Genomic DNA, 13,531 nt, shown 5'->3' on the forward strand with positions numbered 1-13,531 from the left:
TTCTTATAGCTTGTTGCTTGGAAGGGATTGGATTCATGCTAATTGTTGTATTCCTTCAACCATGCACCAATGCTTGATTCAATGGCAAGGCGACAAGGTAGAGATCGTGCCGGCCGACAGGTCAGTCAATGTTGTTAGTGCCGATTTAGCTCTTTGGGAGATGGATGGACTTGATTGTTTATCTGGAAAAGTTTGGGATGGAGATTTTTTAAAAGTATCCGATTCTGATATACAGCCAGTTGAAGATGGAGAACCCAAGCTATTATTTTGAGGGCGTCGTGGAGGGTTCAAACGTCTACACCAAGGATACAGTAGATGATCTCGATGACAAACAAGGTCAAGGTTTTATGTCGGCCGATGATCTGGAGGAAATTGATGTAGGTCCAGGCGATCGGCCAAGACCGACATTTATTAGTAAAAATTTATGTGCAGAATTCAGAACCAAGTTGATAGAGCTCTTAAAAGAATTTAGAGATTGCTTTGCTTGGGAATATTATGAAATGCCAGGACTCAGCCGATCGATTGTTGAGCATCGGCTACCTATCAAACCCGGGGTTAGACCACATCAGCAACCGCCGAGAAGATGCAAAGCCGATATGCTTGAACCTGTTAAAGCTAAGATTCAACGCTTATATGATGCTGGTTTTATTCGTCCTTGCCGATATGCTGAGTGGATTTCTAGTATAGTTCCTGTTATCAAGAAAAACAGCAAGGTTAGGGTATGCATTGATTTTAGAGATTTGAATAAAACTACCCCAAAGGACGAATATCCAATGCCAGTGGCCGATCAACTGGTTGATGCTGTGTCAGGGCATAAGATTTTGAGTTTTATGGATGAAAATGCTGGATACAATCAAATTTTTATGGCTGAAGAAGACGTTCATAAGACAGCTTTTAGGTGTCCCGGTGCAATCGGATTGTTTGAGTGGGTTGTAATGACTTTCGGCTTGAAAAGTTCTGGGGCAACGTATCAAAGAGCTATGAATTATATATACCATGATTTAATCGGCTGGTTGGTTGAAGTCTACATTGATGATGTGGTTGTCAAGTCTAAAGAGATAGAAGACCACATAGCCGATTTGAGGAAGGTTTTTGAGAGAACCAGGAAATATGGCTTGAAGATGAATCCGACAAAATGTGCTTTTTGATGTGTCGGCTGGTCAGTTCTTGGGATTTCTTGTTCATGAGAGGGGGATTGAGATTACCCAAAGAAGTATCAGTGCGATCAAGAAGATTAAGCCTCTAGGGAATAAAACAGAATTGCAAGAGATGATCGGCAAGATTAATTTTGTTAGAAGGTTTATTTCTAATTTGTCTGGAAGGTTAGAGCCTTTTACACCATTATTGCGATTAAAGTCCGATCAGCAGTTTACTTGGGGGGCAGAGCAGCAAAAAGCTTTGGATAATATTAAAGAATATTTGAGTTCTCCTCCAGTTTTAATTTCTCCACAGAAAGGGGTACCTTTTCGGTTATATTTATCGGCCGGTGAAAAGTCAATCGGCTCGGTTTTGATTCAAGAGCTTGAAGGAAAAGAAAGAGTTGTGTTTTATTTAAGTCGTAGGCTCTTGGATGCAGAGACTAGATATTCTTCTGTGGAAAAGTTATGTTTGTGCCTATATTTTTCATGCACAAGGTTAAGGCATTATCTGTTGTCCAATGAATGCATTGTCATATGTAAGGCCGATGTTGCTAAATACATGTTGTCGGCTCCAATTTTGAAAGGAAGGGTTGGAAAATGGATATTTTCCTTAACTGAATTTGATCTTCGGTATGAATCGCCGAAGGCAATCAAGGGGCAAGCTATAGCCGATTTCATAGTTGATTATCGTGATGATTCAATCGGCTCGGTTGAGATTGTGCCGTGGACTTTATTTTTTGATGGATCAGTTTGTACTCATGGTTGTGGTATCGGCTTGGTTATAATTTCGCCTCGGGGGGCATGCTTTGAGTTTGCTTATACTATTAAACCTTATGCGACGAATAATCAAGCTGAGTATGAGGCAGTTCTTAAAGGGTTGCAATTGCTCAAGGAGGTTGAAGCCGATGCTATTGAAATCATGGGGGATTCTTTGTTAGTGATCAGTCAGTTGGCAGGAGAATATGAGTGCAAGAATGATACGTTGATGGTTTATAATGAGAAGTGCCAAGAACTGATGAAGAAGTTTCGGCTAGTGACTTTGAAGCATGTATCTCGAGAGCAAAATATTGAGGCCAATGATTTAGCTCAAGGGGCATTGGGATATAAGCCGATGATCAAGGATGTTCAGATTGAAGTTGCTGCCATGACGGTTGATGATTGGAGATATGATGTGCATCAATATTTACAAAATCCATCTCAATCGGCTTCTAGGAAGTTAAGATATAAGGCGTTGAAATATGCTTTATTGGATGATGAGCTTTATTATCGAACGATTAATGGAGTATTGCTTAAGTGTTTGAGTGCTGATCAGGCTAAAGTTGCAATCGGCGAAGTTCATGAAGGAATTTGTGGTACTCATCAATCGGCTCATAAGATGAAGTGGTTACTTCGGCGTGCGGGGTATTTTTGGCCGACGATGTTAGAAGATTGTTTCAGATATTATAAAGGTTGTCAAGATTGTCAGAGATTTGGTGCAATTCAGAGAGCGCCAGCGTCGGCTATGAATCCTATCATTAAACCATGGCTGTTCAGAGGATGGGGAATTGATATGATCGGTATGATTAATCCACCATCGAGTAAAGGACATAAGTTTATATTAGTGGCAACCGATTATTTCACCAAATAGGTAGAGGCGATCCCTTTGAAGAAGGCTGATTCCGGGGATGCAATACAGTTTGTCCAAGAACATATAATCTACCGATTTGGTATTCCTCAAACTATTACGACTGATCAAGGCTCCATCTTTGTGTCTGATAAGTTTGTTCAGTTTGCCGATAGTATGGGTATAAAGTTGTTGAATTCTTCACCGTATTATGCACAAGCTAATGGGCAAGCCGAGGCATCTAACAAAAGTTTGATCAAGTTGATTAAAAGGAAAATTTCTGATTATCCTCGGCAGTGGCATACTCGTTTAGCCGAAGCGTTGTGGTCTTATCGGATGGCTTGTCATGGATCAATCCAAGTTACTCCTTATAAGCTTGTTTATGGACATGAAGCTGTTTTACCATGGGAAGTTCGAATCAGCTCCAGAAGAACAGAGTTGCAAAATGATTTGACGGCCGAAGAGTACTATAATCTTATGGCCGATGAACGGGAGGACTTGGTTCAGTCGCGATTACGAGCACTAGCAAAAGTTACTAGGGATAAGGAACGTGTTGCTCGGCATTATAATAAAAAAGTGGTGCCTAAGACTTTTTCGGAAGGTGAGCTTGTGTGGAAATTGATTTTGCCGATTGGAACCCGAGATAGCAAATTCGGCAAGTGGTCACCAAATTGGGAAGGGCCGTTTCAAGTCCACAAGGTTGTGTCTAAAGGAGCATACATGTTGCAAGGACTCGATGGAGAAGTTTTTGGGCGAGCGCTTAATGGCAAGTATTTGAAGAAATATTACCCAAGTGTTTGGGTTAACGCATGATCGGCTAGTGTTGCTGATACATGATAGCCGGTGCATTTGCATCGCCTTGAGGTGGCCGATATTGCATATATCACCCTTAGTTGTTTTAATGTAATCGGCTTCAGTTTGCCGATGTACAATGGCCGATATTGCAATATCGCCGTTAGTTGTTTTAATATAATCGGCTGCAATTTGCCGATGTACAATGGCCGATATTGCAATATCGCCCTTAGTTGTTTTAATGTAATCGGCTGCAGTTTGCCGATGTACAATGGCCGATATTGCAATATCGCCCTTAGTTGTTTTAATGTAATTGGTTGCAGTTTGCCGATGTACAATGGCCGATATTGTTATATCGCCCTTAGTGGTTTCATATTTTTATCAATGCTCTCGACATTGTAAAACTAGGGGGGCATATATATATATATAAATTATATAAATAAAAAATTATAAAAAAATTAAAATTCCAAGTAATTTTTTCGAGCAAAGCTTATACGTCATATTAATCGGAATGTTTTAGCCGATTACAAAGTTCCAAGTCATATTACACAAAGATTATTGAGATAAGTATCGCTGGATAGCCGATATAGCTCTTTGCCTAATCTGTTCTACTTCCTCTATGGCTTGGGCATCTTGAGCGTCGGTTCCAGGAATGACCTTCAAAGATTTGGTCATATCAGCAACATTGTTGATAGCTGATTTTAACCTTACTTTTTGTTCTTCGATAGACCGTGGGAGATCGGCTAACCTCTTGTTCTCTAGATCCAGTTCAGCATTGCATTCTTGAAGTTGTGCTAGGAGTTCGATCTTGCGAGCTTCAAGCCGGTCAATATTGGATTTGATCGGGCCTTCAGATAGTTGATCGAGCTTGGCTTTTTCTTCATGAACAAGTTGCCGATTGGCCTGGATTGTTGCTTCGATGTCTTTGCGCTCTTGACATTCGACTAATCTCAGCTTGGCCTTTTCCAGCTTAAATTGATGTTGCTCAAGATAAACAGCTGGAGTAAGGATATCGGCTAACTCATCGGGGATTTGAGCCTGGACCTCATGAAGCCGAGTCCTAATTGATCCACAGTCGACTACTAGGCTGTCTAGTGATTATGTCTCTAGCCGATGAGAGATATCTTCAAGAGTTTTCTTCACATCATCAGACAAAGGAGCTAGAGCCTTGCTAGTAGTGTCAACCTCTGTCTCGTCATCAAGATAATCTCTGATATCAAAAGAGAAAAGATCGGCTAAGACCTGCAGTAATGATTAAAAGAGAGTTAGAGATCAAATAGGCATAGCCGATTTGAATATGTTGGTTATAAGAAATTTACTGGGATAGCCGGAGCAGTTGGTTGAACTTCTTCTTCTATGTGGTGACTCCCTACAGCTGATGGGGTCCGATCGCTTGATGCTTGTTGAATAGGAGGGGAAGGAGGTAGAAAATAGACAAGTGTTATGTAAAATCGGCTGAGATTAACTAATGAAAGAAGTAAGATTATTGTACCGGTGGGGCTGGTTTAGATGTCATTGGAGCCGATTTCTTCTTCACAGCAGCCTTCCTTTTCTGCAATTACCAAGTATGTGAGCAATCGGCCCTAATGTGAGATGATTACAAAAGTGGTTAGAGAAGATTGCTTACTCTTGTAAAAGGAGTTGGAGCAGAAGGAGTTGGAGGGGTCTGCTTAGGTGAAGCCGATGGTGTTCTTTCAGTATTGCTTACTTCGGCTGCGGCTTGATCAATATCTTCTCCGATTTCTTCTTCATCCAGAGCTTGTTCAATGGATGGATCTAGGGCAGGCAGATCATCAGCTGGTTTAGCTCTCTTTTTGATCTTCTTCTTTGGAGCCGGGGCTAAAGTATCTACAGCTGATGATCTAGTCTTCCTTTTCTTACCGGCATCGGCTGGTTCTCTGATAAGCCCTTGAAGAGCTGAAGTCTTGGGGGCATCATAGCCGATGACAGGAGGAGATGGCCTACCTCCATTAGGAATTAAGCCTAGGGCGTAGGTGATATCCCTGCCACTGTTGCTTTGACGAGGAGGAGAGGATTATGTTGTCTACAAATCAAAGAAAAGATTAGTTAAGATAAATCGGCTAAGCAGTTATTCAAATGAAATCAAGTAAAGTCAAAGACTTACTTGAGGGACAACATCTGGAAAGAGGTCTGTCATGTACATTGAAGCTGGTTGGTGGAATAGATGCAACTTCCATTCACCCCACCATCTATCAAAGTTTTTGCTCCTGAACATTGCTAGCTCTATGTTGTCAATGCTGCCCAGAGGGGGTCCTGGAAGGCTGAGCAGCCGATCCATCATCAAGGTTGATGAAATTTCTCCTCGGCATTGGATCTTGTCAGCAAAGAATAAGCCGGTTGGGAGTTGGCCCATTCCAAGTTGCCTAGCTGAACTCATTGGGTGATAGAATTCGTAAGAGGCTTGGATGTTTCTTCCTTGATGGACGCCGACTGGAAGAATGCATGGACTGATTGCAGCTGTGAAGACTTCTCTGGATGTTTGGAATCTTTCATGATTAATGTCTTCGAATCTGAAATCTGATGGGAGCTCGAGGTCTGCTGAATCTTCATAGGGAAACCAGACTCGAGCATCTTTTTGAAAGCCTTCATAGAAACTGCAAAACCAATCTTTAAGCAGTTCGGCTGATAACTTTGCTCCAGCATCGGCTGGTGTGGATGCGTATTCTCCATATAACATACATCGGCGATGAGTGCGTTCTTCGTCATCTTCTATAATCGGCTCTAATCTTGGAAATTCAGCTTCTGTGACGAATGGCCGATTAACGACTTTCATGACTATTAGATTCAACCAAGTCTGCAGTAGCCACCTTGGTCCACCTGCTCCGACTACTGAGCCGACAGCTAACTTAGCCGAAGCATTATTCAGCATTTGGTACAAGTAGCCGAGGAGGATTTTGCCTAAAGGAAATTGTTTCTTTGCTTTCAAGGCTTTGGCTACGAACTGCCAGTTGGTTGTAGGGCCACAGCTTGATCCACAAAAGAGGAATTTTTCTAGCCACATTAGCAAAAAGGCCACATGTTCTCGAGGGGTGACAGAACCCTGGCCCATGTATGCTGCTACATAGCCTGACCAACCTCCTATGCTCTTGGTTTTGAAGTCGTATTGGTTCTTCATATTCAGATTCATGGGGTTAGCCGTTGAGGTGACATCCAGACCCGTGATCATAATGATGTCTATGAGAGTTGGGGTCATCGGCCCTTGGTTGAATAAGAAGGCGTTGATGGTGTTGGACCAGAAATAAGAGGCAGCTGCCATTAGAGGTTCATCCTTGGCTGAGTTTGCTATGGTTAGGTCAAGTGCTTGGCCGATTCCGATTTCGTCCCAGTGAACTCTTTTGCTAGCTGACATGCGTTTGAACCATGTAATCAACCTTTTCTCGGGTGAAGTTTTTTCTAGAGACGGCCAAGATTTAAAGGTGTTCTTCCAATGACCTAGATCTGGATTGGACAGTCTGAAAGGAATCCTATTGGTCTCACCGATGATGAACTCAGTGGGGTCGGGGTTGCCGACTGGGCCGAGAAAGTAGTTGTTTCATGCGACAAGCTGGGAATTGCGACCAAATTGGAGAGATGCTACAAGTTCAAAGTAACCGAGAAAAGAAAGCAGTAAGAGGCGAGAGAAAACCAATCCAATGATGAAAAAGGGAATCTAGCCGATGGTAACTTACCTCAGCGTATTCGGCTGATGGTGCGGCAGATGGAGTGGCGGAGATCGACATCGTCGTAGGCGGAGATCTGGCCGGAGATGAAGTCGCCTGGGGATCGCCTTGCGCGTCGGAGGAATCGCCGGAGCGAGAGAGGGTAAAGTTTTGCTTAAGCAGGGAAAACGGAAGTCACGGTGTGAGATCTCGGGGATAACGGTTAGTATTTGAAGCATTAGAGTAACAATCGGGAAAACGGCAGAGTGCGAAACTTGTTCGGAGTCGATACACGGCAAATCCGGAACATTACCAAATATCCCGGACTTGGGGGGCATGTGTTAACGACCAAATTTGGTAATATCAGCATCAGAGATGAAGATGAAATCGAAGCGGAATCGAAGATAAGGGTTTTTTCCGGAAACAGAGTAAGAATCGGCTGGAGTCCGGATCGGCTATGGCTGGGATCGGCTAATCTGAGTTGGACTGGTTAAGTGATACAGCCGATTCCAGCAATACGACCCGTGTGCGACATTGGGTTCAAGTTGATGTGCTTCAAGATGATTGCCACGCATGGATAGAGTCCTGAGAAGGCAATTGTATCTATTAATTAGGATATTTTATGTAATTTCCTTAGAGATATGTTTGGGCAAAAGTCTGCCGCAAAGACTTATAGTATCTTAGAGTTTGTTAGAGATAAGAGTCGTGTCCAATATGGACATATCTTGTATTTCTCGGGTATAAATAGACCCCGAGCCCTATGCAATGATTAACACACACACGTTCAACACAGTTTCGGCGCATCACCACCCTTTTTGCTTTCGTTTTATTTCGACGAGTTATTGCTTTCGGGTTGAGCTGCATCGGTTTCGATCTTCAACAAGAGGTAAAACTTGTTGTGACGGCTTGTGCTCTCGAGATTAATGCTTCCATCTTTATGATACTCTAATCTTGTTTATGTAATCCGTCAAGTTATCATATATCTTGCATAATCCTTGACAATATCGTCATTTAACCTACAATAGGCTAACATCTGCTACCAGAAGGCAGCGGGTTAGGTTAAATAACGACGTTGGCTTAGATTATATGAGATATCCACCACTCTATGAAACATCCAGCAGCTTGATTGTCTAGATATTGTTCTTCTTTTCATACTTAATGCTGTGTCAGTTGAGTTTGATCTATTAAGTCGTGCTTAGAATTTCAATCTCTAGCCTGCCTACTGGTTGCCGATTAGGGTAGTATCGAAGTTTCAGCCGATCTTATCTGATCCAATTGCTTTTGTTCTACATGCTCAATTAACATGTTAGATCTGCCCTTCATGTTAAGATCTTGTTGCATTTAAGTATATTAGATTTCCGTTTAGTATATTCTATTTGCTTTAATATCTTAATATATAGTAGTATCGGAGTATTAGCCGATACATGCTAAATCTATTTGATCGGTTATGCTATGAATATGTATATAATCTCATTATTAATATATATTTCGATCTAAGTGATTTATACTGTCTCGGCAGTGACCGATCTATCCTAATCACTTGATTCAAGTATATATCGATATAAGGATTATATATCATTGATATCTACAGCCGATCGAGTAGATTTAGTTCTGATTTGTTTCCTTAACAATTACGATCGATTTACATATGACATCGGCTCAAACATAAATGATATGTCATCGGCATTTAGCCGATCGGCTATCATTTATGGATTTAATCACGGTTTCTTTGTCTTTGTTTCTTGTTGATTGCAGGATCAAATCAACTGGCACGCTCATACATCCGAAGGCGAGTTTTGGACCTGCACTGGAGTTAAGTAGATCTCCCAGGCCTCGTGTTTTCTGTCAATAGGCAAGGGAGCATTTTAACGAGGTTGAAGAGGAAATCAACCATCGGCTGAGGAAACCAAAACCAAGACAGGAGTGGCGTGTCAAGAATCAGGTTCCCGTAGCCGATGATGCTGCAGCCGATGAGGTGAAAAGGTTGGCAAAAGGAAAGAGTGGTATAGCGGCACCAATTAACATGGTCTTTACATTGCCAGCTGAATTCGGGATCGATCAGGCCGATGTCGATGAAGTGGAAGAGGAATCGGCTAAGTTGGTCCTGTCACCAGAACAGGCAGTATTCGAGAAACTCGAGGGGACAGAGAATCGGCATCTTAAACCATTGTATATAAACGGTTACGTCAATGGGAAGCCGATGTCTAAGATGATGGTCGATGGTGGGGCCGCGGTGAATTTGATGCCTTATGCTACGTTCAGGAAGCTGGGTAGGAACGCCAAGGATCTCATCAAGACAAATATGGTGCTCAAAGACTTTGGTGGTAATCCATCGGAGACCAAGGGTGTTCTAAATGTGGAGCTGACAGTCGGCAGCAAGACTATTCCTACCACGTTTTTTGTCATCGATGGGAAGGGTTCATACAGCTTGTTGCTTGGAAGGGATTGGATTCACGCCAATTGTTGTATCCCTTCAACTATGCATCAGTGCTTGATTCAATGGCAAGGCGACAAGATAGAGATCGTGCCAGCCGACATGTCAGTTAATGTTGCCAGTGCCGATTTAGCCCTTTGGGAGATGGATGGCCTTGATTGTTTATCTAGAAAAGTCTGGGATGGAGATTTTCTAAAAGTGTCCGATTCTGATATACAGCCAATCGAAGATGGAGAACCCAAGCTATTACTTTGAGGGCGTCGTGGAGGGTTCAAATGTCTACGCCAAGGATACAGTAGATGATCTCGATGACAAGCAAGGTCAAGGTTTCATGTCGGCCGACGAGTTGGAGGAAATAGACATAGGTCCAGGCGATCGGCCAAGGCCGACATTTATTAGCAAGAATTTGTCTCTAGAGTTTAGAACCAAGCTGATAGAGCTCTTAAAAGAGTTTAGAGATTGCTTCGCTTGGGAGTATTTTGAGATGCCCGGACTAAGCCGATCGATCATTGAACATCGGCTACCTATCAAACCAGGGGTTAGACCACGTCAGCAACCTCCGAGGAGATGTAAAGCCGATATGCTCGAGCCGGTTAAAGCTGAGTTCAAACGATTGTACGATGCTGGTTTCATTCGTCCCTGCCGATATGTTGAATGGGTCTCTAGCATAGTTCCAGTTGTTAAAAAGAATGGCAAGGTCAGGGTGTGCATTGATTTTCGAGATCTGAATAAAGCTACACCAAAGGACGAATATCCAATGCCAGTAGCCGATCAGCTGGTTGATGTCGCGTCAGGGAACAAAATTTTGAGTTTTATGGATGGGAACGCAGGATATAATCAGATCTTTATGGCTAAAGAAGATATCCATAAGACAGCTTTTAGATGTCCTGGCACAATCGGCTTATTTGAGTGGGTCGTCATGACTTTCGGCTTGAAGAGTGCTGGAGCAACATATCAAAGGGCCATGAATTATATATATCATGATTTAATCGGTTGGTTGGTTGAAGTCTATATTGACGACGTGGTTGTTAAATCTAAAGAAGTGGAGGACCACATAGCCAATTTAAGGAAAGTTTTTGAGAGAACTAGAAAATATGGCTTGAAGATGAATCCGACAAAATGTGCTTTTGGTGTGTCAGCTGGCCAGTTTTTGGGATTTCTTGTTCATGAAAGGGGGATTGAGGTGATCCAAAGGAGCGTTAATGCAATCAAGAAAATTTAGCCCCCAGAAAATAAGACGGAGCTACAAGAGATGATTGGCAAGATAAATTTTGTTAGAAGGTTCGTTTCGAATTTGTGTGGAAGGTTAGAACCTTTTACACCCTTATTGAGATTGAGAGCCGATCAGCAATTTACTTGGGGGGTGGAGTAGCAAAAGGCTTTTGATAGTATTAAGGAGTATCTCAGCTCTCCTCCTGTTTTGATTCCACCACAGAAGGGAATACCGTTTAGGTTATATTTATCGGCTGGTTACTTTGAAGCATGTATCTCGAGAAAAAAATCTTGAAGCTAATGATTTGGCCCAAGGGGCATCGGTGTATAAGCTGATGATCAAAGATGTTAAAGTTGAGATTGCAGCAATGTCAGCCGATGATTGGAGGTATGATGTGCATCAGTATTTGAGTAATCCATCTCAATCGGCTTATAGGAAATTAAGATATAAGGCATTAAAGTATACACTGTTGGATGATAAGCTTTATTATCGGACGATTGATGGGGTATTACTTAAGTGCTTGAGTGCTGATCAGGCTAAGGTTGCAATCGGCGAAGTTCACGAAGGGATCTGTGGTACTCATCAATCGGCTCACAAGATGAAGTGGTTGCTTCGGCGTGCAGGGTACTTTTGGCCGACAATGCTGGAAGATTGTTTCAGATATTATAAGGGGTGTCAGGATTGTCAGAAGTTTGGAGCAATTCAACGAGCACCGGCATCGGCTATGAATCCTATAATTAAACCATGGTCGTTTAGAGGTTGGGGGATTGATATGATTGGTATAATAAACCCACCATCGAGTAAAGGGCATAAATTTGTATTGGTGGCAACTGATTATTTCACCAAGTGGGTAGAGGCAATTCCTTTGAAGAAAGTTGATTCTGGGGATGCTATTCAATTTGTTCAGGAACATATAATCTACCGATTTGGTCTCCCTCAAACTATTACTACGGATCAAGGTTCAATCTTCGTGTCCGATGAGTTTGTTCAGTTTGCCGATAGCATGGGTATCAAGTTGTTGAATTCTTCACCTTATTATGCATAAGCTAATGGGCAAGCCGAGGCGTCTAATAAGAGTTTGATTAAGTTGATCAAACGGAAGATTTCTGATTACCCTCGGCAATGGCATATTCGATTGGCCGAAGCATTACGGTCTTATAGGATGGCTTGTCATGGATCGATTCAAGTTCCCCCTTACAAACTTGTTTATGGAGGCTGTTTTGCCATGGGAGGTTAGAATCGGCTCTTGACGAACGGAGCTGCAAAACGATTTAACAGCCGATGAGTATTACAATCTTATGGCTGATGAGAGGGAGGATTTGGTTCAGTCACGATTGCGAGCTCTTGCAAAGGTTACTAAGGATAAGGAACGTGTTGCTCGGTATTATAATAAGAAAGTTATACCTAAAGATTTTTCGGAGGGAGAACTTGTATGGAAGCTGATTTTGCCGATTGGTACTCGTGATAGTAAATTCGGCAAGTGGTCGCCGAATTGGGAAGGACCGTTCCAAATTCATAAGGTTGTGTCTAAGGGGGCATATATGTTGCAAGGGCTTGACGGTGAAGTTTATGGGCGAGCGCTCAATGGCAAGTACTTGAAGAAATATTACCCAAGTGTGTGGGTTAACGCATGATCGGTTACTATTGCCGATGCATGACAGCTGATGTGTTTACATCGCCTTGAGATGGCCGATATTGTTATATCGCCCTTAGTTGTTTTATAATTTTATCAATGCTCTTAACATTGTAAAACTAGGGGGGCATATATATATATATATATATATATATATATATATATATATATATATATATATATATATATATATATATATATATATATATATATATATATATATATATATATATATATCAAAATGCAGTTTAAAATTGCGATCGGCACGTCATATTCTAAGCCCTATTACACAAAGATTACTGTGATAAGTATCGCTGGATAGCTGATATAGCCTTCTGCCTAATCTGTTCTACTTCCTCTATAGCTTGGGCATCTTGAGCATCAGTTCCAGGGATAACTTTTAGGGACTTGGTCAGTTCAGCAACATGCTTAATAGCCGATTTGAGTCTTGCTTTCTGTTTTTCAATAGACTTGGGGAGATCGGCTAGTTTCTTGTGTTCCATATCCAGCTCAGCGTTACATTCTTCAAGTTGTGCTAAGAGGTCAATCTTGCGAGCTTCAAGCCGATCAATGTTAGACTAGATTGGGCCTTCAGATAATTGATCAAGCTTGGATTTCTCTTCATGCACAAGTTGTCGGTTGGCTTGGATAGTGGCCTCAATATCCTTACGTTCTCGCCGTTCGGCTAGTCTTAACTTGGCTTTCTCCAGTTTGAATTGGTGTTGCTCAAGGTAAACGGCTGGAGTAAGGATATCGGCTAGCTCATCTGGGATTAAAGTTTGAATCTCATGTAGCCGAGCCCTGATTGAGCCATAGTCAACCACCAAGCTGTCTAGCGATGATACCTCTAGCCGATCTAAAATGCTTCCTAGAGTTTTCTTCACATCATCAGATAAAGGAGCCAAGGCTTTGCTTGTGGTATCTTCTTCTCCTTCATCAAGGTAGTCTCTGATGTCAAAAGAGAAAAGATCGGCTAATACCTGCAGTGAAAATTTAGAAGCAGATTAGAGGTTAAACGATTATAGCCGATTTGAATGCTTGTTATGATAAAAGAAACT

This window comes from Oryza glaberrima, chromosome 4 (assembly GCF_000147395.1).
Source record: "Oryza glaberrima chromosome 4, OglaRS2, whole genome shotgun sequence".
In the NCBI taxonomy this organism is placed as follows: Eukaryota; Viridiplantae; Streptophyta; class Magnoliopsida; order Poales; family Poaceae; genus Oryza; species Oryza glaberrima.